This window comes from Xyrauchen texanus, chromosome 41 (genome assembly GCF_025860055.1).
Source record: "Xyrauchen texanus isolate HMW12.3.18 chromosome 41, RBS_HiC_50CHRs, whole genome shotgun sequence".
Taxonomy (NCBI): Eukaryota; Metazoa; Chordata; class Actinopteri; order Cypriniformes; family Catostomidae; genus Xyrauchen; species Xyrauchen texanus.
In genome coordinates, this window is record NC_068316.1 from 8133899 (window position 1) to 8159911 (window position 26013).

The following is a 26013-nucleotide window of genomic DNA, read 5'->3' on the forward strand; positions in this document are numbered from 1 at the left end:
AAACTTATTTGTTTGGCTAAAAAATTGTAGCGATGTAAAAGATGCAACAAATTTAAATACTCAAGAATGTACACATTTTTTAAAAAGTACAGTAACAAAGTATTTGTACTTAGTTACTTTACACCATTGGTTTTAAAACAGTTAATCTTATGTGAAGCTTATATTTTTCTGTTTTAATGGTTTTAGGGTTTACTGTGTTACCTCGTCATGGCAGCAAAGTTGTTAAATTGGATAGAACTTTACAAATAAAAGGTTAGTATGTGATTTTATCACACTAAATTCGTATTAACATGCATACTATTTTTGTCTTGTGGCCCCATGCACTTCCATTGTAAGTGCATTGTAACCCAGATTTTTGCTTCTTTCTTTTTTTTTTTAAAGAAAAAGGGGGCAAGTTGAAATACATTATTGTGGTAATCAACAATATGCCACAAATATTGTCTTAACCCAGAAAATGTCTTTAATTTCTTAAGCTTGACTTCAGACTATGAGTATATTTTCTCAAAAAGAACCAACCAATTACACACAAACATACCATCTGATTCACCTGTAAAACTACCAATAACAGTTTGGTTACTGCATTGCTGAAAAGTGTCATACCTTCAGAGGAAGATGAAACAATTTCTGGTGTCGTGTTATACTGTAAGGGAGAAAATTAAATTAAAAAAAACTAGTAAAACCTAGCAATTTCCAAAAATACTACCAAATTACAACTATTTATGAACAATTAAAACTTACTAAAACTAAAAAAAAAAGAAAAAAAAAAGAAAACTAGTGACATTTTTAAAACAACAATAACCCTGGTTGCATGCATTTATTTTAGTCACTCTTTGATGTGAGAACTCATGCCACATCTTGTTTTCTCAGCAAACTCATCTTCCCGATTCAAACCCCACAATACATTGCACTAATCCTCTACTAAACCCAAAATATTAGCATGAAAAAACATTTTCTTTCATCAATTAGACAAACATCTCTAAAGCAAGGAAAGCATCACAAACAGTGATGATATTCTGTACGATAAAATAAAAAATATGTCTTTTTACAGCAGTGAATTTGTAATGAAGGCATTATGATTCTATCAAGAGCCCAAGTTATTCTGTTATTAAATTTTCATATTAACTCAAAAGATAAATCTCTGAATGCAAAAAGCTCTTCAGATCCCAAATGTTCCCACTGAACAGAAAGAAGAGGGAAAGACATTACCAAAACATTAAATCAACCTTTAAAAATAGTAAATGCATTTATTCAAAGATAGAGATTTGCATACAGATTCTCTAAATGATTACTCCCCAGACACAAGCAAACCGTGATGTGGAGAGTTTAGAAACACTTTTCAATCTGCCATCTAAATATTATGATTAACTATACTGTATCTCATTTATGACAAAGTTTTCTAATTAAAACTTTGTGTACAGCTGAGACAAATGCAGGGCTGACAATACCAATTAAAATAATTGTGCATCGCATAGACAGAATGCACACTATAGTTGTGTAACAAATTATAAGCACACAGTGGGGTACAAAAGTCTAAGACCACTAGTGAATATTTTTCTATTTTGGACATTTAATAAAAAAATGTAAATACAATTTTTTTTTTTTTTACAAAGTATTACACATTTTTTTGTATTTGGTATGTACCCTTCTGCCTTTTTGACAGCATGCACATGAGCTGGCATGCACTTCACAAGCTTATGCAAAACCTGATGATCCAGTATGATTTAAGAATGTTTTAAAGAGCATATTTTGTGCTTCAATGAAAGCAAGGAATCTGTCAGATGTACAAAAGAGTTAACATGGTCAATGCCACAAATGTTCTTATTTGATAAGTGACCTTAAAAAATATTTATTGCATATCAGAACATTTCTTTGTTTTAAACTGCTTTAGAATCCTAAAACCATATTTTGGATTTTGAATCCTCCATTTTCAATGTGGACTCAGGAACCCACTGTTAACTGTTAAAAGTGATCTGAAACCAATCTAAGACTGTACACAGTCCATAGGCAGATCATTGATCTCTACCACATACCTGTAACCAGCGGAGCGAAGTGGAAGCAGAGCAGTATGATTTTCCCTGGAGTGAGGAGCGGTTGAAAAGCGGAGCATCATTGTTTTCTTTCACTCTAAGAGTGCTCCACTAACGCTTTATCACGAGCACACCTGTTTACGGCCCATAATGCAACAAGAATTCACCATGTTTTAAGAAGTGTTAAACACTATTGGCATGAAATAAAGATGGAATTTCTGATTTTATCTGAAAGAAAGAGATGAAAAAAAAATATATTGAAAATGAAAGACGGCGATGGAGAAAGCTAGTGAGGTGATTGCCATGGCCAAAGGTTTGTTGTGGAATCTTAAAAGGCATGTGTCCAGAAAACACGATAATATCCGTTCACATGTGGAAAGGAAATCTAAAGATCAGTAATACATTTCTCTCTTTTTCTCTCTTCTATTAAATATTTTGAAATATCATCATTCTAATCTAATGCATAACCAACTCAACTGTATTATGCCCCACATTAAATAGAATTGAACTTTTAATGACCTAAAACACCAACTGAACTTATCAATTTGTTTATATTGCGTAGTTTGACGTAAATTGATTGAAATCTATCATTTATATTTGTGCCATAATTTATGCAATTTGCATGTGCAGATGCATGTAGAAACGTGAGCAGAGCGTTTAAATATTTAAAATATAAAAAATATTTAAGAAATAATATTTAAAAGCTAGTATTTCTGAAAGTGAACTAAGCATTGGACATACAGTACTGTGCAAAATTTTAGGCACTTGTGAAAAATGTTGCATGGTGAGAATGTCTTCAAAAATTATGCCATAAATAGTTTTCATTTATCAGTAGACATCATACAAAATCCAGTAGATCAATATTTGGTGTGACCACCTTTGCCTTCAAAACAGCACCAATTCTCACCTGGACACAGTTTTTCTTGGTTGTTGGCAGATAGGATGTTCCAAGCTTCTTGGAGAATTCGCCACAGTTCTTCTATCTATTTAGGCTGTCTCAATTGATTCTGTCTCTTCATGTAATCCCAGACTGACTCAATGTTCCGTGGAGGGCTCAGTGGGGGCATTGCCATCTGTTGCAGGGCTCCCTGTTCTTCTATTCTATTAAATTAGCAAAAGGAATGTTTGGGAGTCTAAAATATATATATTCTTTTGACACACTAAAATTGAAGAAATAAATAACCATCTTAAGACCAGGGGAGGAAAGAGTACTGAAAAATAATACATATAAAATGAAGTACAGCAAACTGAACTTTTCTTATTTTTGCTATTCCAAATACGACAAATGTACGTCATGTTTGGTCAGGGGTGTAAAGAGTACTGAAAAATATTACTCAAGTAAAAGTACTGTTATTAAAAAATTTAAATGTATATGTCTTAAAAACTGCTTAAGTAAGAGTAAAAGAGAAGCTTATTTAAAAGTACTCATGAGTAGTGTGTATTGAGTACTGAGTAGCTAAAGCTATGCACCTTTTAAGAAAAACTCTATGCTGCATTTTAAAAATGTAGCACGTATAGCGTAATTTACATTCCTTTTTTGGCTGTTTGCCAGAAATAATACACAATATAGGTATTTTATAGGTGTTTGTGACTGACAACTTTTAAAATACATCACTTATCTATGATACTGTAAACACTATATTAATCTGATTTAGAAAATAAATAAAAGGGCGACATGATTACAGAAATGAAAAGATGAAAAAGTTATTTTCTATACAATGAACCCCATTTTACATCATAATGTATGAAACAATTACAGTAAAATCAGTTTGTGTACTGTCTGAATTTCCCTTAATGCCAAAAGAGAGTTACTTCTGTGCATAAAATATGTTCAAAACAATGCAAGATATGCAAAAAAAACAAACAAAAAAATCCCCACTAAAAAGCAGGGTCACTTGGCGCATCATGTCCCTCACAATAGAGGGGGAAGAGCAGTTGTTTGGTACAGGGGCCACATCGGGCTTCAAAGGAATAATTAACACAAAAATGAAAATTCTCTCATTATTTAGTCACCCTTATGCCTTCTCGGATGTGTATGACTTTCTTTCTTAAGGAGAACACAAATTAAGATTTTAAGAATATTATCTCAGCTCTTTTGGTCCATGCAATGCAAGTGAATGGGTGCCAAAATTGTGAATCTCCAAAAATCCCATAAATCAGCATAAAAGTAGTCTAATCCACGTGACATCAGTGGTTAAATCCATGTCTTCAGAAGAGATATGATAGGTTGTGTGAGAAACAGATCAATATTTAAGTAAAAATTTCTCCTCCCTGCTCAGTCAATCTCCATTTCTCTCTTTCACTTTCTTCATCTTTTGTTTTTGGTGATTCATATTCTTCATGCATATTGCCATCTGCTGGGCAGGGAGAATAATTTCTAGCAAAAATTGACTTTAATATTGATCTTTTTGCCTTTTTGAAGGCAGCCCTAAGAACAGCTAGGGCCAAACTGTCACGGGCAATCATAGAGGCAAAGCGCGCACACGCCCAGAGAATCCACAGTCACTTCCAGGACAGCGGTGACACACGGCGCATGTGGCAGGGCATCCAGGCCATCACCAACTACAGGAAAACATCAGTTGCCTGTGACAAAGATGCCTCCCTTCCAGATGCGCTGAACGACTTCTACGCTCGGTTTGAAGTGCAGAACGACGTGATGGCGAGGAAGTCCACCCCTCCTCCCAACGACCAGGTGCTCTGTCTTACCACGGCAGATGTGAGGAAAACTCTATGTAGAGTCAACCCACGGAAGGCTGCTGGACCAGACAACATTCCTGGCAGAGTGCTCAGAGGATGTGCATACCAGCTAGCAGATGTTCTTACCGACATCTTCAACATCTCTCTGAGCAGCGCCGTTGTTCCAACGTGCTTCAAGGCCACCACCATCATCCCCATGCCAAAGAAGTCTTCAGTGTCCTGCCTCAACGACTACCGTCCCGTCGCACTTACACCCATCATCATGAAGTGCTTCGAGAGGCTCGTCATGAGGCAGATTAAGACCCAGCTGCCCCCCTCACTAGACCCACTGCAGTTTGCGTATCGTTCAAACCGTTCAACGGATGATGCCATCACCACAACCCTCCATCTGGCCCTCACCCACCTAGACAATAAGGACTCATACGTTCGAATGCTGTTCATAGATTTCAGCTGAGCATTCAACACAATCATTCCCCAGCACCTGATTGGAAAGCTGAACCTGCTGGGCCTGGACACCTCCCTCTGCAACTGGATCCTGGACTTCCTGACTGGGAGACTTAAGTCAGTCCGGATCGGGAACAGCATCTCCACCACCACCACACTGAGCACTGGGGCCCCCCAGGGCTGTGTGCTCAGTCCACTGCTGTTCACTCTGCTGACTCACGACTGTGCAGCAATGCACAGCTCGAATCACATCATCAAGTTCGCCGATGACACGACCGTGGTGGGTCTCATCAGCAAGAACAACAAGTCAGCATACAGAGAGGAGGTGCAGCGGCTGACGAACTGGTGTAGAGCCAACAACCTGTCCCTAAATGTCGACAAAACAAAAGAGATGGTTGTTGACTTTAGGAGAGCACAAGGTGAACACACTCCACTGAACATCGATGGCTCCTCTGTGGAGATCGTCAAGAGCACCAAATTCCTTGGTGTTCACCTGGCGGAGAACCTCACCTGGTCCCTCAACACCAGCTCTATCACCAAGAAAGCCCAGCAGCGTCTCTACTTTCTTCGAAGGCTGAGGAAAGCACATCTCCCAACCCCCATCCTCACTACATTCTATAGAGGGACTATTGAGAGCATCCTGAGCAGCTGCATCACTGCCTCGTTTGGGACTTGCACCGTTTCGGACCGAAAAGCCCTGCAGAGGATAGTGAGGACAGCTGAGAAGATCATTGGGGTCTCTCTTCCCTCCATCATAGACATTTACAAAAAACACTGTATCCGCAAAGCAACCAGCATTGTGGACGACCCCACACACCCCTCACACAAACTCTTTACCCTCCTCCCGTCTGGCAAGAGGTACCGAAGCATTCGGGCCCTCACGGCCAGACTGTGTAACAGCTTCTTCCCCCAAGCCATCAGACTTCTCAATACTCAGAGACTGGTTTGACACACACGTGTCCTGAGTTGCACTTTAATAACTGTCACTTTATAACTGTCTGCTACCTCAATAACTGCTATGTGCATAGAACATTATCTCATAGTATGTTATGTGTACATTTTTAGAAACTGTCATCTTTTTGCACTACTGAGTACTGGTCGGCGCTGCACTGTCTCTCACTGTCTATTGTCCTGTTCATTGTCAGTAATTTGTTGTACTGTCCTGTACTTTTTGCACATGTTTGCACGTGCACTTTATATAGGTATATATAGGTAGTTTATATAGGTATTTTATTTCGTTGTGTAGTCTCATGTGGTCCTATGTTGGTCCTTTGTTGTTTTTATGTAGCACCATGGTCCTGGAGGAACGTTGTCTCCTTTTGCTGTGTACTGTACTAACTGTATATGGTTGAAACGACAATAAAAACCACTTGACTTGACTTGACTTTTTCTCACCCATACCTATCATATCCTTCTGAAGACATGGATTTAACCACTGGAGTAATATGGATTACTTTTATGCTGCCTGTATGTGCTTTTTGGAGCGTCAAACCTTTGGCATCCATTCACTTGTATTGTATGGACCTACAGACCTGAAATATTCTTCTGAATAGCTTAATTTGTGTTCTGAAGAAAGAGAGTCATACACATCTGGGGTGGCATGAGGGTGAGTAAATGATGAGAGAATTTTCATTTTTGAGAGAACTATTTCTTTAAGTAGCACATGGGGGGCCACGTTGTTCTCCTTTTGAGATACGATGTTCCACATTGATTTAGTTCTTGTATCTTTTAATTCCAGCAATAGTTGTGTTCTCATTCTAATGCATGATGCACAAATTTCATTCCAGTTTGTGACTGGTGGAATGTTCTGCCTGAATTATTGCTCTACAAAGGTTGATACTTTTCTATCAGGCATTAGAAAAAACTTAATAAAGGCAAAATATTTTATCATATTTTTATTTCCTGGTAATTTATTATACAAATGAATACACTCTCTACATCAGGGGTCAGTATTATTAAAAAAACTAACAATATTATAAAAGAAAATATTATTATTAATAATGTCACTGTTTTATTCCATTTCATGAATACTTATTAAGTTATTCAGCCAAAAGTAGTGAGTGGTTTTCTTGTTTCCTTGTTATTGTTGTTTGATTAATAGCCTTTATATGACAGCTTACTAGACAGCCCTCAATTTGGACACATGCACACTTCAACTCCGACATTTTGATGCAAATAGGCTTTTTGTCCCACTGTTTAAATTCACTTTAGATCAAACCGACCACGTTTACATTAATGCCTCATCAAGACGGGCATTGGCGGAATTGTATTTGAACGTTTTGGCACATACACGCATTAGCGCACAAACATTAGCCATCTGTCATTCGAACAGTGTGCAGCTACAGACGTTAGGAAATAAAAAGTCAATATTTCATATTTTATCTAGATCAACCAAACAGTGGTTGTCTTGTTATCGCGATCGATGTAATGAACACCCCTGTTCTAGAGGTAGAACATAGGCTAAGTACAGAAAATTACTAAAAAGTTTATCATCCATATCGATGACATCTCTCTCTCTCTCTCTCTTTTAGATAAACATCAAGATTGTTTTATCACCCAGCCCTATTTATAACATTGCCTTAATCTCTCTCATCAACCCATCAATCTCAGTGATAAATAACTAATTTACAGGCTACGTTATAGACACAGAATCTAATAAGCAGAAATATGAAATTTACCTCGATATGTTTCTTCAAATTAGAGGCAGGATTAATGCTGATATCTGGCTTGAGCAAGTTAAACTCACATGACAGAGTCAAGCAACTGGCCTTTTTCCAAGCGAAAAGCCCTTTCAGGTGTGGCTGAGATGTTCAGGTGTTGAAATGTGCTTGATGCATCCTCCACATCAATAACAGTTAGCGCCTGATCTACAGCTACCAATCAAGTTTTTTTACATGTGATTTGATGGGAGTCACAAGACTCTCCTAAGCCAATCATGTTGATTGATAAAAATGTAATCAGGACAGGGAAGTAGCGAACACAGACAGTGGGAGAGTAGTGCATTAAAAGTACAGTTACAGCAATTAAAATGTACTCACGTAAAAGTATAAAAAAATGTAACTACTTAAAAAATACAATTCCTGGGAAAAACTATTTAATTACAGTAATGTGAGTATTTGTAATTTGTTACTTTACACCCTTGCTTAAAACAAACGTTTTTGTAAACGTCTTATGTGCCCAAGACTTTTGCACAGTACTGTACATTTTTAACAGTCTTTTATGGTCTTGATTAAAAAGTATAGAACATTCTCAGTATGAGAATGCCAATTAACCAACATTTTCTTTGTTTACAGAATTATAGGGCATATATATATATATAAGATATATATATATATATATATATATATATATATATATATATATATATATATATATATATAGTTGAAGTCAGAATTTTACATAAACCATAGCCAAATACATTTAAACTCAGTTATTCCTGGCATTTAATTGTAGAAAACGTCTCGGGTTATGACTATAACCCTTGTTCCCTGAGAAGGGAACGAGACACTGCGTCGTTGAAAACGACTCTTTGGGGAACGCTCCTTAGCGTGCGCCTCTGAAGTATGAATGAAACTATTCCAATCTTGATTGGTGTTGTGACGGCAACATGTGACGGCATAACTGGATGCATAAAAGTGACGCCGGCACACACACATTAGCCTAGCGATGAAGCAAGCCGCTCTCAGGCCTTGAGGAGCGTGGCAGGACGACGCAGTGTCTCGTTCCCTTCTCACGGAACAAGGGTTATAGTCATAACCCGAGACGTTCCCTTCCGAGGGAACTCACACTGCGTCGTTGAAAACGACTCTTTGGGGAATGAATGCCCACTAGGCCACGCACCGAAAAAAGGCCTGCCCTAGGGTGAAACTGAACTCAGGCACTCAGCTAGGACGAGAGCACACGTGCGCCAGGCGTACTAGGGAGGTGCAGACTATAAAACCTGATGAAAGTGTGCGGGGTAGCCCAACCGTCTGCCTCACAGATCTCCTGGAGGGGTACTCCCGATAAGAGAGCCCTAGAGGACGCCATGCCTCTAGTTGAATGAGCCCTTACGGCCAAAGGTGAAGGCAAATTGCGCACCTTGTAGGCCGAGATAATAGCCTGAACAATCCAATTACTAATGGTTTGTTTCGAGGCAGGGAGCCCCTTCCTAGGTGACCCAAAACACACTAACAGTTGGTCCGACCTCCTCCAGGAAGAGGACCTCTCGAGGTAAACGCTCAAAGCTCTGACAGGGCAGAGCAAATGGAGCCTCTCTTCTTCTGCCGACACATGAGGTGGAGGATGAAATGCCTGCAGGACCATAGACCGTGCCGTGTTAGACGGCACCTTAGGCACATAGCCAGGTCTCGGGTGCAAAATGGCTTTAACTCCGCCAGGGGCAAACTCCAAGCAAGCTGGCGTCACTGCCAGGGCTTGAAGATCACCCACCCTCTTTAGAGAGGTAATAGCTAAGAGAAAAGCCATCTTGAACGTCAGGTCCTTGGGCGAAGCCGACTGAAGGTGTTCGAAGGGGGCCAGGGATAACCCTTCTAGAACCACCGCCAGGTCCCAGGTAGGAACCCTGGACCTGGTTGCCGGTCTCATCCTCCATGTACCACGGAGAAAACGAATGACCAGCTGGTGCCTCCCCAGAGGCCCATCACTCAGTGGTGCATGGAACGCCGAAATGGCAGCCACGCACACCTTAAGTGTGGAAGGGAGAGACCCGCAGAGAAACGATCTTGAAGAAACTCCAGAACTGAAGCCACCGGGCAGTTAACTGGATCTAATTCATGTTCTCTACACCAAGTGGAGAACACATTCCACTTGAGGCCATATAATCTCCTAGTAGACGGAGCCCTAGAGCTAAGTATGGTTTCAACCACCCCGCTGATAGACCAGCATTTAGGTACTGAACCCCCTCAGGGGCCAGACCCACAGTTTCCACAGCTCTGGACGAGGGTGGAAGACTGTGCCCCTGCCTGAGACAACAGATCCCTCCTCAGAGGAATCTGCCATGGCAGAGCTATCAGGAGTGAAATTATGTCTGAGAACCATACTGGGCCGGCCACATCGGGCAACCAGAAGAAGACTGATGCCCTCTTGGCGGACCCTTTCCAGGACTCCCGGAGCAGAGCGATCGGGGAAATGCGCACAGGTGAAGCCTCGCCAAGCCTGTACCATGGCGCCCAACCCCAGTGGGGCTGGATGTGAGAGGGAGAACCAAAGTGGACAGTGGGACGTCTCTCGAGACGCTAATAGATCCACTTCCGATGGTCCAAATTTGTCCCACATCAACTTCACCACCTCTGGATGAAGTCTCCATTCCCCGGCCTCAGCCCCTGCCTCGACAGGATGTCTGCTCCCTGATTCTGAACCCCGGAATATATATTGCTCTGATAGACAGTATTTTCCCTTGGGACCAAAGAATTATCTGATGCGCCAGTCTGCACAGAGGGCGCGATCTGAGTCCTCCTTGTCGGTTCAGATAAGCTACCACTGATGTATTGTCCGAACGCATTAGGACATGGTAACCTTTGATGTCTGGAAGGAAGCTCCTCAGAGCCCTGAACACAGCCAACATCTCTAGACAGTTTATGTGCCAAGAATGATGATGGTCCTGCCACAGACCCCTGGCAAAGCGGCCGTCCATGACCAGCGCCCAGCCAGTGAGGGAGGCGCCTGTCGAAACGGTTTTCCAGCGACATGACGCTCCCAACACTGGCCCTTGGGACAGGAACCAAGGTTTCTTCCATATTAGCAGAGAACGAAGGCACCTGCGCATTACTCTGATTATACGAAATGGATTCCCCTTGGGGGAAAACCCCTTGGTTTTCAGCCACCACTGGAGGGGCCTCATGTGTAGAAGGCCCAAAGGTACAATGATGGATGCCGCTGCCATGAGGCCCAGCAGTCTTTGAAATTGCTTTACAGTGATGGCCTGGCCTAGCTTTAACCCGGCCACCATCGCCATAAGGGACTCGATACGCGCAGGAGACATGCGTGCCTGCATCGTAACCGAAGTTCCACACAACGCCCAGAAACGTTGTGCACTGGGATGGTTGTAACACACTCTTTTTGTGTTGAGTCTCAACCCCAAACTTTGAATGTGGCCAAGAACCACATCTCGATGCCGAATCGCCATTTCTCGAGACTGGGCCAGAATGAGCCAGTCGTCGATATAATTCAGTATACGGATGCCCTGAAGTCTCAGTGGAGCAAGAGCTGCATCCATACATTTGGTGAATGTGCGGGGAGATAGTGCTAGGCCGAACGGAAGAACCCGATATTGGTAAGCTTCAGCCCCAAAAGCGTAACCTCAGGAACCTCCTGTGACATGGAAGGATGGATACATGAAAATAGGCGTCTTTTAGATCTATCGTGACAAACCAGTCCTCGGATCTGATCTGACTCATGATGACAGGAATAGTAAGCATTTTGAACCTGAACCTCCTCAGAGACCGGTTCAAAACTCTGAGATCTAAAATCGGCCTCAACCCCCATCCTTTTTGGAACTATAAAGTACCGGCTGTAAAAACCGGACTCCCTGTCTGAATGAGGAACACGTTCTATGGCCTCCTTCAGCAGCAGAGATTGCACTTCTTGTTCCATCACCTGAGCCTGCCCCGGAACCACTGTAGTCTGCACCACCCCAGAGAATTTGGGGGGGGCGGTGCCCGAACTGCAGTCTGTACCCTGATTTTATTATATGCAGGACCCAAGCAGATATGTTGGGAAGATGATTCCATGCCTCTACAAAATCTACTAAGGGAACCAGCCTCTCGGGTGTTTTTCGTGCACTGTTCTCGACCTCCTGAAGCGGGATACCGGCAGGATTTGGTCGATACAGTTCTTGTGACCACAATTGATGTGTGTTTTTATCTTTTGACGCTGAAAATTGGTGTGGCCCGAAGCGTCAGAGACGGCGGGAAACCAACACCGATTTCCTGAGGGCTCCGCTGCGAGAACAACCTCAGTTGCTCTGCAGCGGGGGGGGCAGCCCTCCGAGGTTCTACCACCCCGGTTAGGACCTCTTCCCCGAAGCCCTCCTAGCCTTAAGGACGTCCCTCAGGTCGGCCCCTGGCTGGAGGGCTTCGCTGGGAGCGCTTCCTCTGTTGCCAAGCTCCTGGAGGAGGGGCTCTAGAGGAAACGCTCTCCTTTGCTCTGCGCAGTGCGAGGAGCTGACTGAAGGCTGGGGCTGATCTGTTTGCCCCACCCTACTTGATTTAGACTTGGATTTACGGGGGAGAAACTGCTTGAACGCCGCAGATTGTTTCCTCGCCTCCTGAAACCTGTCGACGACCGATGTAACGAGAGAGCGGGGCATCAAGCAAAAAAGCTCTGTCTTTTTCTTTTATTCCCGACAAATTTAGCCACAGATGCCTCTCCGTGGTCACCATAGCTGCCATAGAGCGGCCAATAGCGCGGGCCGTCTCTTTAGTGGCCCGGAGAGACAGATCTGCGGCTCTGCGCAACTCCGCTATATCTTCGGGAGTTGGTAGTGCTTCACAGCTTTCACAGGCAGATCCCTCGAGAGCTGCCTGTGCGTGCTGCGCTCCCAAACAGTTCACACACAAATCATGCGTGTCCCTACCCGTAATAAAACGAGGGCAGGGGTGCACGCACTTCTTGAACTGTTCGGTGGCCATAATTCTTTTAAATAGGACAAACAACACCAAATAAGACAAACAATATACATAGAGCGCTTGCTGAAGAGCGAAAGCTAATGTGTGTGTGCCGGCGTCACTTTTATGCATCCGGTTATGCTGTCACATGTTACGTCATGACGCAACACCAATCAAGATTGGAATAGTTTCATTCATACTTCAGAGGCGCACGCTAAGGAGCGTTCCCCAAAGAGTCGTTTTCAACGACGCAGTGCGAGTTCCCTCGGAAGGGAACATTGTCTGTCTTAGGTCTGTTTTATTTCTTTCATCACATTCCCAGTGAGTAAGACATACACTTTGTTAGTATTTGTTAGAACTGGTGTAACAGAGTCAGGTTTGTAGGTCTCCTTGCTCACACAGGCTTTTTCAGTTCTGCACACAGATTATCAATTAGATTGAGGTCAAGGCTGTGTGATGACCTCTCCAATACCTTGACTTTGTTGTCCTAAAGCCATTTTGCCACAACTTTGGAGGAATGCTAGGGGTCATTGCCCATTTGGAAGACCCATTTGTGACCAAGCTTTAACTTCATGACTGAAGTCTTGAGATGTTGCTTCAATATATCCACATAATTTTCTATTTTGTGAAGTGCACCAGTCCCTCCTGCAGCAAAGCACCCCCACAACATGATGCTGCTACTCCCTTGCTTCAAAGTTGGAATGGTGTTCTTTGGCTTGACCCTTTATCCTCCAAACATAATGATGGTCATTATGGCAAACATAATATATGTAGATTTTTGTTTCAGCAGACCAATGGAAATTTCTCCAAAACATTTAGATATTTGTCCCCATGTGCACTTGAAAACTGTAGTTTGGCTTTTTTATGGCGGCTTTGGAGCAGTGGCTTCTACCTTGCTGAGCAGCCTTTCAGGTTATGTCGATATAGGACTCGTTTTACTATGGATAGAGATACTACCTGTTTTCTCCAGCATCTTCACAGGGTCCTTTGCTGTTGTTCTGGGATTTATTTGCTCTTTTCGCATCACACTACATTCATCTCTAGGAGACTGAATGCGTCTTCTTCCTGAGCAGTATGATGGCTGCATGGTCCCATTGTGTTTATTCTTGCATGTTATTGTTTGTACAGATGAACGTGATACCTTAAGTCTTTTGGAAATTGCTCCCAAGGATGAACCAGTCTTGTGGAGGTCCACAATTTTTTTTGATTTTCCCATGATGTCAAGCAAAGAGGCAGTGAGTTTGAATGTAGGCTTTAAAATACATCCACATGTACACCTCCAATTGACTCCAATTAGCCAATCAGAAGCTAATTGCTTCAGGTGAGGCTGATTGTGCTGATGAGCAAGCATGGAGATCACCCCTGCAGGGAAACACCATGACACTGCCAGCACATGGCTGTCAAAACAAAACACACAAAGGGAGGGGAAAAACACAGACAGACAGACAGAAAAAACTAAACAAAGAGATTGGGGCCTAACAGTACCCCTTACCCCAGGAGCATCACCCGGTGCTCCATAAGAGGCAGGCCCCTGTTGACATTGAAAATCTTTGATCAGCGACCGGTCCAAGATATCCTGAGCTTGGACCCAGCATCTCTCCTCTGGACCCCTCCCAATTTACGATGTACTGGAATCCACATCCTCTGTGTGGGAAAGAAGATGGTAACCAAGGCAACTTTGGAAAAGGGAAAGACCAATGGACACATCAGGCAAGGTTTTATGGGCATATTCGGACAAGATGGAGGGGATATGGGAGGCCTAACAGCATAGCATCTGCATGGTCTTGATTGGTCCTCTTGGACTGCCCATTGGTCTGCGGGTGGAATCCTGATGACAGAAGCGCCAATCTGCCAACAGAATTTCTTCCAAATCTTGGAGATGAACTGGGGCCACCTATCGGAAACCACATCCATCAGAAGACCATGAATCCGAAAGATGTGGTCTACCACCATCAGCACCATCTCCTTAGCAGAAGGAAGTTTGGGTTGGGCAACAAAATGGACTGCTTTGGAAAAGCGATCCACCACTGTCAGAATCGCCGTATTGCCACTGGACAAAGGTAGCCCTGTGACACAGTCCAGGGCAATATGGGACCAGGGGCCGGAGGAGATTGGTGAACATCCGTAAAGCCGCGGGTCCAGACGGCATTACGGGCCGCGTCATCAGAGCGTGTGCGAATCAACTGGCTGGTGTTTTTACGGACATTTTCAATCTGTCCCTCTCCCTGTCTGTAGTCCCCACATGCTTCAAAACATCAACCATTGTGCCTGTTCCGAAGCAAGCTATAATCACTTGCTTAAATGACTGGCGTCCTGTTGCTCTGACCCCCATCATCAGCAAATGCTTCGAGAGGTTAATCAGAGATCACATCTGCTCTGTTCTGCCCCCCTCTTTGGACCCATTGCAGTTTGCCTACCGCAACAACCGCTCCACCGATGATGCCATTGCATCTACAATACACACTGCTCTCTCCCATCTGGAAAAAAGGAACACATATGTGAGAATGCTGTTTGTAGACTACAGCTCAGCATTCAACACCATAGTGCCCTCCAAGCTTGATGAGAAACTCCGGGCTCTGGGCTTAAACAGCTCGCTGTGCAGCTGGATCCTGGATTTCCTGTCAGGCAGACGTCAGGTGGTTAGAATGGGCAGCAACACCTCCTCATCACTGACCCTCAACACTGGAGCCCCGCAGGGCTGTGTTCTCAGCCCACTCCTGTATTCACTATACACACATGACTGTGTGGCAACACATGGCTCCAATACCATCATTAAGTTTGCTGACGATACGACGGTGGTAGGTCTGATCACTGACAATGATGAAAGAGCCTACAGAGAGGAGGTGCACACTCTGACACGCTGGTGTCAAGAGCACAACCTCTCCCTCAACGTCAGTAAAACCAAGGAGCTTGTTGTGGACTTCAGGAAGAAAGACAGAGAACACAGCCCCATCACCATCAATGGAGCACCGGTGGAGAGAGTCAGCAGCTTCAAGTTCCTCGGTGTCCACATTACTGAGGAACTCCCATGGTCCGTCCACACTGAGGCCGTTGTGAAGAAGGCTCACCAGCACCTCTTCTTCCTGAGACGGCTGAGGAAGTTTGGAATGAACCACCACATCCTCACATGGTTCTACACCAGCACTGTAGAGAGCATCCTGACTGGCTGCATCACCGCCTGGTACGGCAATAGCACCGCGCACAACTGCAAAGCCCTGCAAAGGGTGGTGCGAACTGCCAGGAACATCATCGGATAATCTCACACTGGACTGTCAACATATTCTCCTCAATATACTACTTCATATACATATATATATATATATTTCATATACTCCTTACTTATTGTATTGTATATTGTGTATTCTATATTGTGTGTATTGTATATAATTATCGTGTTGTGTAAGTATGTGTACATTTGATATGTAAATTGTAATTACAATTCTTGGATTTGACAAAAAACAATTTTCCAGCAGTCACTGCAACACCCTCCTGACATGCTGGATGTGTACTTGGAGAGAAGGGGAGAAAATCCGGATGTCATCTAGGTTCACAAAGACAAATTTATTGATCACATTACTTAGCACATCATTAACAAGTCTTTGGAAGTGAGTGTGTTATAATTAGTCTTCCATTCATCCCCCACCTGGATGCAAAGCAGATGGTAAGCATTGTGGAGGTCCAACTTTGTGAAGAATCCTGCGCCCTGCAAAAAATCGAAGGTCAATGACATTAGTGGTAGAGGGTAAATATTCTTAATGGTAATTTAATTCAGCCCCCGATAATCAATGCAGGGACGCAGAGGCCCGTCCTTCTTCTCCACGAAGAAGAACCCTGCAATCTCCTCACAGTGGTTGCCTGAGATGGTCATACTTTCAAGCCTGATAGATTTAGAGATGTTAGAAAGCTGCATTCCATTAAGAGCACAGGCCATCAGGGGTTCAGGGAGGTGCAAAACTAGAAGTTCCCACTTGGCCACCAGCATTAACCTCAGTCCTGGAGTCCCCAGATACAGACCATAAGTGAGAGGAAGAATCCCATTGTTACACAGTAGTTAGGATAGTACGAGCCCTGGGGGGACTGGTAAAGATCACCAGTACCTCCCCGGCTATTACTGGACAGGCCGAGGAAAAATGTTCCGACTTGCCACAATATAAATTGAGGCACTTACAGATGCGGCACTGCCTCTCTTCCACAGAAAAATGGGTTCTTTCCACTTGCATAGGCTCAGGAAGTGACTAAGATACATGGCCAGAGACAGGAGGAGATGGAGGCTGGAAAATCCCTGGTGTCCAGGGCAAACTAAACACCCAGTTGCATTGAAGCGAGGCCAGATGGTGGTCAACTCTGAAAGCATGGTCCACAAGATCGTCTAACTGGGGAGGGAGATTGTGTGTGGAAACTTTATCCTGAATCTCATCAGAAATGCCATTGAAGAACATGTCAAACTGAGCTGCTGCATTCCATCCGCAGGAGGCCGGCAGGGTGCGGAATTGGTTGGCATAGACTGAGACAGAGCGGTTCCCCTGATGGAGAGTAGCAAGATGATGAGCATCCTCCCTCCTGTGAACAGAACAGTTGAATTTCTTGATCATTTCAGCCTCTAAATCTTTGAAGGTGGAACAACAGGTGAATTTAGCCTGCCACACCATCGTAGCCCAATCCCAAGCTTTTTTAAGTTCTGGTTATTAAGTACACCACTTTGGAAAGTGGCTGGCTGCAGGGCAAAAACCACAGAACACTGGGTGTAAAAGGCACAGCAGACCGCTGGGTCCCCCATCATAACAGGATGGCATATTCACTCTGGACTGTGACAGGCATCAGGCAATAGGGGGAGGAGTGGCAGCTTGGGCAGATCGCGATCTGACCACAGCTGCTGGAGTTGTTCGATGATATCGGCAATCTGGGAAGCCATCATCTCCATAGCTCAATTGGAAGTGGAGAGCTGAGTCTCACGACTTCCCAATATGGCCTCACTTGATGAGTCCATACTGGCCAGATCATACTGTCAGGACCAGTGAGCAAGAGGACCCAGTTGTAGGTGGCTGGAGGTAAGGGAGGTAGGAATGACCCAAGGCCAGTAGCTTGAGGCAGAGTGTGCCTTGAGTGTGCAGAGATAGGCAGTAAGGCTAGCCAGGGGTGGGGACCAGAGCAGTCAACCCAGTGTAGCAGAGATGAACAGAGGCAGGCAGAAGTGGTTACCAGCAGAGCTGAGCCTAGGGCAAAAAATATCAGCCCGGGGATGGTACAGCAGCAAGAGCCAGACTGGGCAGACTAGTTAGCAGACATTCTGAAATAACTTACAGTGGAGTGGTAGCTAGGTGCAAATTTTGACATGGAGCGAAGTGTCCCAATGTTTTGTCATGGTAATCTGGTTACCCTTAAAAGAAGAAAAAAAGATGGAAGTCCTTCAATACCTCCCCAAACTTCACAAGTTTCTATATGTTGACACAGGAAATAAAACTGCACTCACCAAGCGATGTCATGGGGTTTTTAAAAAAGTAAATAATGTACATTTTACATTGATTTAACCTATAAGCATATGAGACTTAACCTAATGCTTTCACCACAGCTTCAACATTGTAACCATTTTAATAAAATAAAAATAATAATAATAATAATAATAGAAATAATAATAATATAAAACACTAGACTACAAAAAAACAAAAAAGCAAGAAAATAAAGCAAGAAAATTATCTTTGCTATTGGGGTAAAACCAAAAAACTTGCTTTCCCATTGAATTTAGTTTATTTGACCCCATTGGCTAATAGTTTTTCCTTGTTTAAGGCATGAATTCATGGATTAAGACAAATATACTAAGAAATAAGTAAGTATTTTTGTAGTGTGGTGTTAATTTCTGTTTATTAAAATGATTGCAATGTTAGACATGTGGTGAAATGTTAAGAGTAACTAAAACAAGGCTTAATCATGTAATTCTGCTTTTTAGATATATTGTTTTAAGGATTTTTTTAGACACTTTGACTGAAAAACAAGACAAAAATACACAGTAAGAATTTATTATTATTTATTTATTAATACATTTTTTGCTGTGCAATCTCTAAAAATGTAATGTCTGAACCCCCTGTGTTACCACATTGGTAACTTTGAAATTTGATCTTGGGTAGAAGAGCTATAGCAGATGTAAATTAAATTAGTAAAATCCCTCATACTCTAAAGTTTCAGTCTCTGATTCTCTAGGGAGCGCTGCGTCTCCTTACATTACACCCTTTATTTATTTACCTGAGCCGCAATGTCTTGAATAAAATTAAAACCTCTGATGTGATCCCGGTGACAGACGGAGCTGTTTATCACATTAGATTTAACCTCATTTTACCGGCAGCCTTTTTTTCCTGTCATTGATCAGTGGGAGACATTGTCGCTCCTCATTTGGTGCTGGTGTCACTAAAGACAAAGCGCATGGGCCAGAGCACTATCTCCCACACGCTAAAAGACCCTTATTAATGATACGGAGGACTTGTGTTAAAGGAAGACTGTCTCAGTCTATCTTCTCTGAAGAACCGTGTAAGATAAAAACTAATGGTGGCATTTCCAAGAGCATTACATAGCAGGGCATATATTGAAATCAAAGATGCTTTTTATTTAAAAACAAAAAGCAACTTATAGTTAAAGGAACACCAAGCTGAAGTGTAAACCAAGAAGGCTCCATTAGTATGGTTGATTCCATCATTTACACACATTTGCAAGTTAAGACAACCCGATCTCAAGAAAAATTGTAGATAATTTATCAGTTGGTTATTTCGTATGGTGTCGCACGATGTTGTTCGCATAAACTGGTATGACTTCATCACGTGAAATTTCCTGGATGTCTAATGCGGAAGTAAGCGCGAGATCTGCGCTCAAAGCTGACATACTTATTAATATTAAGCCCTTACCCAAACCCCTTTTCTAAACTTAACCAATCAGGAGCGTGTGTAAACATGATAGGAAGCTGTTGTGTGTGACATAAGCAAGTAATTGTTGCGTATTAGATGGAAACAATGTCCAGCGACGTCATTGGCTGTAGTGAAAGTCAGTGTGAGTATAGTTGAACGATATCATACGATTTAGCCAAATTCAGAAAAGTCGTACGAATCCTGACGATTTAGCCGTGAGAGTGTGTTAGTTAAGCCCATAAAAAATAAAAATCATATATACAGTATTTAATATCTCAACTGTTTCTCCTATGATATTAAGAGAATTCTGAAGAAGTCTCCTGCTTCTCAGATTTTTCTCTTGAGACAAAATTATTTCACATGTGTCCCATCAGAAGAGATTTCAAAAATGACTAAAAATTTCTCTTTTTTTTTTTTTTTTTTGAAAGAGCAAGCTGAGAAATAAAATGTCCCTCCAAAATGGATTAAAGTGACAACAGTAGGTCCATACAGATTACACCTACCTGGAGTAAGTGTATCTTCTACAACACCATTCTGTGCACAACCCAACAAAAATTAGTATTTCAAAATCCATGTAATCTACTGACACAAATTCCAGTCTACTTAGTCAGGGGACACTTAGCAGGTTTGCCAGCTGACAAATCTAATCCCCAGGATTTAAATGGAGGAAGGAACTATATTCAGTGTCCATGGAAGAAGCATTTCTCTGGAGAAGATACCAACACCTCTAATTGCTTTAGAAATGGATGAGCTGCTCTCGATGACTGAAGCCTCTCCACAGGTAGATAACCCTGTCACCGCGATACTGTTTACAAACACACACACACACACACACACACACACACACACACACACACACACACACACACACACACAAATCATTTTCTTTTATGGACTGACAATGGAAAAAAAGGAATGAAAAACAAAAGAGAAAAGTGTTAGGGATAGACTGACATTCATATCCTCTACGGTCTTTTTGTGTCACTACACAACTGTCTCAACAGAACTAGGGACATAAACCACTTTAAGTTCATATTTTAAAGTCTGTTATTTATATTACAACACAGCAATGTTCATTAAGTTTCAATAGGGGAACGGCACCGACTTCAGCATGGAGAAGGATGGTGTGTTCATAGACTTGTGTGCATAGTTGTAGTGTTGAGTAGATCCTGGAGGAATCCCCAGAGAGAAGTATGTACCTAGGCTTGTGTGCATAGTGATCGTGTGTGGAGCAGTCCCGGTGCAGAGAGGTATCACTGAGGGGAACTCAGGAGACGCATCAATTGTTCATCATCTGTTTAATTATTTAATGCACTTTGCACTGTTTATATAAAAACACTCTTAGCGACAAGGAAACTAATTCGTAGTCAAATTAGAATGATTCAAGTTTTACCGGCAAGATTTTACATATCTTTCTAAAGATATGGCCAGATATGCAGTCCACCAATAAAGTTAGAGCTACAGCAGTAGGAATGCCTACTATAGACGTCACAGTACAGAGACTAGCGACTTCAAGCGATTAATCGCTGCATGTGTGAACGGGGCTTCAGGATGTTTGGGAAGCTCAAACAAACAGAGCAATGTTTTCACAATGCTTAAGAGCCACATTCTTTACATTTTTCAGGGAAACCAACCTAAAAATGACTTGCTTATAGTTATACTCTAGATATTACACTGGGATAAGATGAAGTATTTACACTTTGAAAAAATTTGAAATAAATATCTTTAAAGGTGCAGTCAGACATTTTTCCCACATTAAAAAAAGTTTAACTCTTAAAGAGATGAATTGTAATTTTGCAATCATGACAACTCACATTAAAATGAAGACTTCAGTCATATTACAACATTATAAAAGATGATTATTCTACACGGAAAGGGTCCGCATATGGGGGCTGCCATGTTAGAATCACATGACAAGCCAAATACTACTCGCTTAATCTCAGTAAACATCCTGTTATTTGACAATTTAAATTATTAATTAAAGTAATCAAGGCTGACTGTGAATATAAAATTTCCACAATGGCATCTGATAAGGAAAACTATAGATTTTAAATTATGCTACATCCAAGCCGCTAAGTGTCAGTGTAAGTCCAAGATAACACAAAAATAAAAGTTACTGAATGTCATAAAATACTGATATATCGATTACTGATAATTTTTTATATATATTAATATTAGCCGACATTTAAATTAGAAGTCTAATTAGTGTGCTTTAAAATTCACTCAGTTGGCCTTCTGTTTAATAGTGTGGCTTAATAGCACTGGGAAACCACAAGATGGTGATATAACATTAAATGAAGCCAGGTCGCAGGTAGGAAAAGCACCGGTAACATATGTTACTGAGGATGAGCTGATGCGGCGCAGCAGATGCAGTTAAATCTTAAGGTTTTTGTACTTCAAGAATGAATAAAGTGACATTGATGAGTTTGGAGATTAGTGTATGGAACCGGTGTTCTATCGGGAAGACACGCAGACTTGAGTTAAGTTTGAGATGCCATTTATTTGATAGATGTAAAACGGGAGGTGATGTCTCTCTCTTTGGCGTAGGCCAACCAGCAGTCCGAGGGAGTTGTACCCGGAACCGTCATGTCCTGCCGGAGATAGGAGGCAGGGGCGAGGAGCCTACCCCCCTGCGGGACAGGGCGTGGTGGTGGGGAGGTGGAGGTTGCAGTGTTAGCACACCGAAACAGCAATGTGATAGATTGTGAGCGGACTTATAAAGCAATGGCTTACATGTGATTGGCTAGGAATTACCCAGCTAATGATGTGATGTACACCTGCTGGTCTTCCCACTAGAACTACGCTCCACTTCCATTTTAGAATGTGCCATTTCAGCTATCAGATGCGTCCGGTGTATGACCCCTTTTAATATACCCTGCCGTTCACGCTTCACATCAAAGTTGTGTTGAGAAATATGTTTGAAAAAACAAACACTATTGAGAGCAGCACTATTTATATCTGAAAAAAACCCCTCAAAATATATACAGATCATCCGCAACATTAAAACCACCTGCCTAATATCGTGTAGGTCCCCCTCGTGCCGCCAAAACAGCTCTGACCCTTCGAGGTCCATCACATACCATAGATGCTCAATCAGATTGAGATCTGGGAAAATTGGAAGCCAAGTCAACACCTTGAACTATTTGTCATGTTCCTCAAATCATTCCTGAACCATTTTTGCAGTGTGACAGGGCTCATTATCCTGCTGAAAGATGCCACTGCATCAGGGAATAGCATTGCCATGAAGGGGTGTTCATGATCTGCTGCAATCTTTAGGTAGGTGGCACATGTGAAAGTAACATCCACATGAATGCTTTTCCTGAAAGGTTTCTCAGCAGAACATTGCCCAGAGAATCACACTGCCTCCACCATCCTGCCTTCTTCCCATAGTGCATCATGCTGCCAAATCTTCCCCAGGTAAACGACACACATGCACCCGGCCGTCCACATGATCTAAAAGAAAACGAGACTCACCAGACCAGGCCACCTTCTTCCATTGATCCATGGTTCAGTTCTGATGTTCACATGCCCTTTATGGCTTTTGGCAGTGGACAGGTGTCAACATGGGCACTCTGACCGGTCTGTGGCTATGCAGCCCCATACGCAGCAAGCTGTGATGCACTGTGTGTTCTGACACCTTTCTATCATGGCCAGCATTAAGTTTTTCAGCAATTTTTGCTATAGTAACTCTTCTCTAGGATCGATCCAGAGGGGCTAGCCTTCATTCTCTACACGCATCAATGAGCCTTGGGCGCCCATGACCCTGTTGCCGCATCACCGGTTGTCCTCCCTTGGACCACTTTTGGTAGGTACTAACCACTGCATACTGAGAACATTGCACAAGGCCTGCCGTTTGGGAGATGCTCTGACCCAGTCGTCTAGTCATCACAATTTGGCCCTTGTCAAAGTCGCCGAGATCCTTAAGATTGCCCATTTTTCCTGCTTCCAACACATGAAATTCAAGAACTGACTGTTCACTTGCTGTCTAATATATCCAAACCCTTGACAGTTGCAATTGTAATTAGATAATAAATGTTATTCATTTCACCTGTCAGTGGTTTAAATGTTGTGGCTGATCAGTGTATCTAAAATCATTGGGGAAATCTTCTGATTATCAATGTGTGAAAAAGGCAGTGATCCCAAGCCTACTGTCTCATGTTATCGCTTTTTATGTTTAATTTATGCAGGTTGCAAAGGTTACAGAAGGTTATTTTATGATGAAAAACAATAATTAAAAGGGATAGATCACAGAAAATGTAAATTATGTCATTACTATCCCATGTTAACTCATGTTGTTCCACACGCAAATGCCGTTCTTTCTTCAGTGGAACACAAAATGGGGTGTTAAGCAGAATGACAGTCTCAGCCACCGTTCACTTTCATTGAATATTTTGCCCATACAATGACTCAGGCTGTCCTTCTGCCTAACTCAAACAGGGTTGGAACAAAATGAGGGCAAGTAAATTTTGACAACGTTTACATTTTTCGGTGAACTATCCCTTAATTTGTGGTCATTTTAATTTTATTTTGAATAATTTGGAAATCATAAAAATGTACTTTATGAAAACGTTTTCATGTAGTTTTTGTTTACGTTAACGCAAAAACACTGTTTCCCCTGTTGCCTGGTCAATCTAGGGGAGATGCTTACTAAACCCCGGCACGTCACACCTGCTATTCCAATGAATAATTCCGAGCACAGACGGATGTATGGAGGAATCAGACAGAACACAGAGGCCTGGAATTTGGCATCATCAAACAAGTAGAAGAAAGGCAAAATGAAAAGAAAAAAAATCACATACAAGGAGAGGCAATTAGCGAAATACACACAGACCTGACCTATGGTATGATAATGAACATCCTGTCTAACTCCATCATGAACACACACACACAGAATTCTGGGAATGGGTAATTGAAGCTGCAAAATATACAAGAGCTGTTCATTTGTATCAAAAGAACATAAGTTATTGACACAGAAGTGCTCTGAATCTGTATTTCGGTGCAAGACAGAAACATGGAATCAGATGTGGGAGGAATGAGCAATTGCGAAAAAAGAGAGACAAAAATGTAGATGAAAAGCAAGCGCTCGAGGGCATGGCAGAGAAGTCAAACATGCACATCCATCATTACCATACTGTGTTATTGACTAATGGGGAACACTTGCAGAGAACACAAGATAGATAGACTGAGCTCTACTGGGTTTCCGTAAATATTCATCTTCAGAGCTCCCAAAAATACACATATTCAGAATTCCCAAATAAGTGGTGCTTGTTAAGGCAAGCATCACTACTACTATTGCTCATACTTAAGAGTTCTTTCAACTGCCAAAATTCAACAAACCCTTAACCCTAAGGAGGGACCATATCTAGGGACCAGAATATCACAGAGACTTGGGTAACCCTATAGCAATGCCTTTGCAACCACTCGCAACACCCTAATATTTTGTAGGCGTCTTTTGCATGGCCAAGTGCCACTAATATCTTTTATTACATTTTCAAAATCCAGTTCCAAATTGTCGTTCTGGTTTGTTTATAAGTGGCCATGCAAAACTCATACCCTGAGCTGTCTTTTCTGGCAGTCTTGTTAATATAATAAGCAATTTCGTCGAATAACTGATTTTAGTTTACAATAATAGCGTCAGGCGATGATGAATGTGTGTCCTTAATAAATGTGTTATAATAAAAGACTTAAGATAACTCTGACATTTGGGAAAACATCATCAGTTCACCTTTTCTCTTTGATGAAATGATGGGATCACATTTACACAACTATCTGATTAGACAAGGAAACATGCCAGAATCTGTTGAAAAATGGCAGAGGTCACTAAGTCGTCACCTTGTCCTCGTAGATAATTGACGGCACATTTGCTTTACTGAAAACAGACACCAAACTGCCAAAAACTCTCTGTAAATTCCAAGCCACCTCAAGAGCTACAATGTTTACACGAAGAACAAAAGCAAAGAACAAAAGAAGTATTTTAGCATCGAAAAATACAAGCTTCCCCAACCATTTCTTCTTGGAGGACATACATTAATATATTGCTGCCATTTTTAATGGCTGAGGTGATTTCAAAGCTTTTCAATGAGCACAATGGATATTCAATGCCACTGCATGTTTGTGCTGTAGTACATATGAACTACATTATGTCAGGCCACATACAGAATAGACTGCAAGGTTGGATCACATCAATTGTAAAAGACACATTATAGTTAGAATACGTGCAATGTATAGTATGCAATTTGGGAAAACTGCTAGCAATGAGAAGAAAGAATTAAAAACATTGTGAGGTTTACTTAGAGCTCGAAAAAAATATTAAGATGGATATTTCTGGCATTATGTAGCAGAAATCTG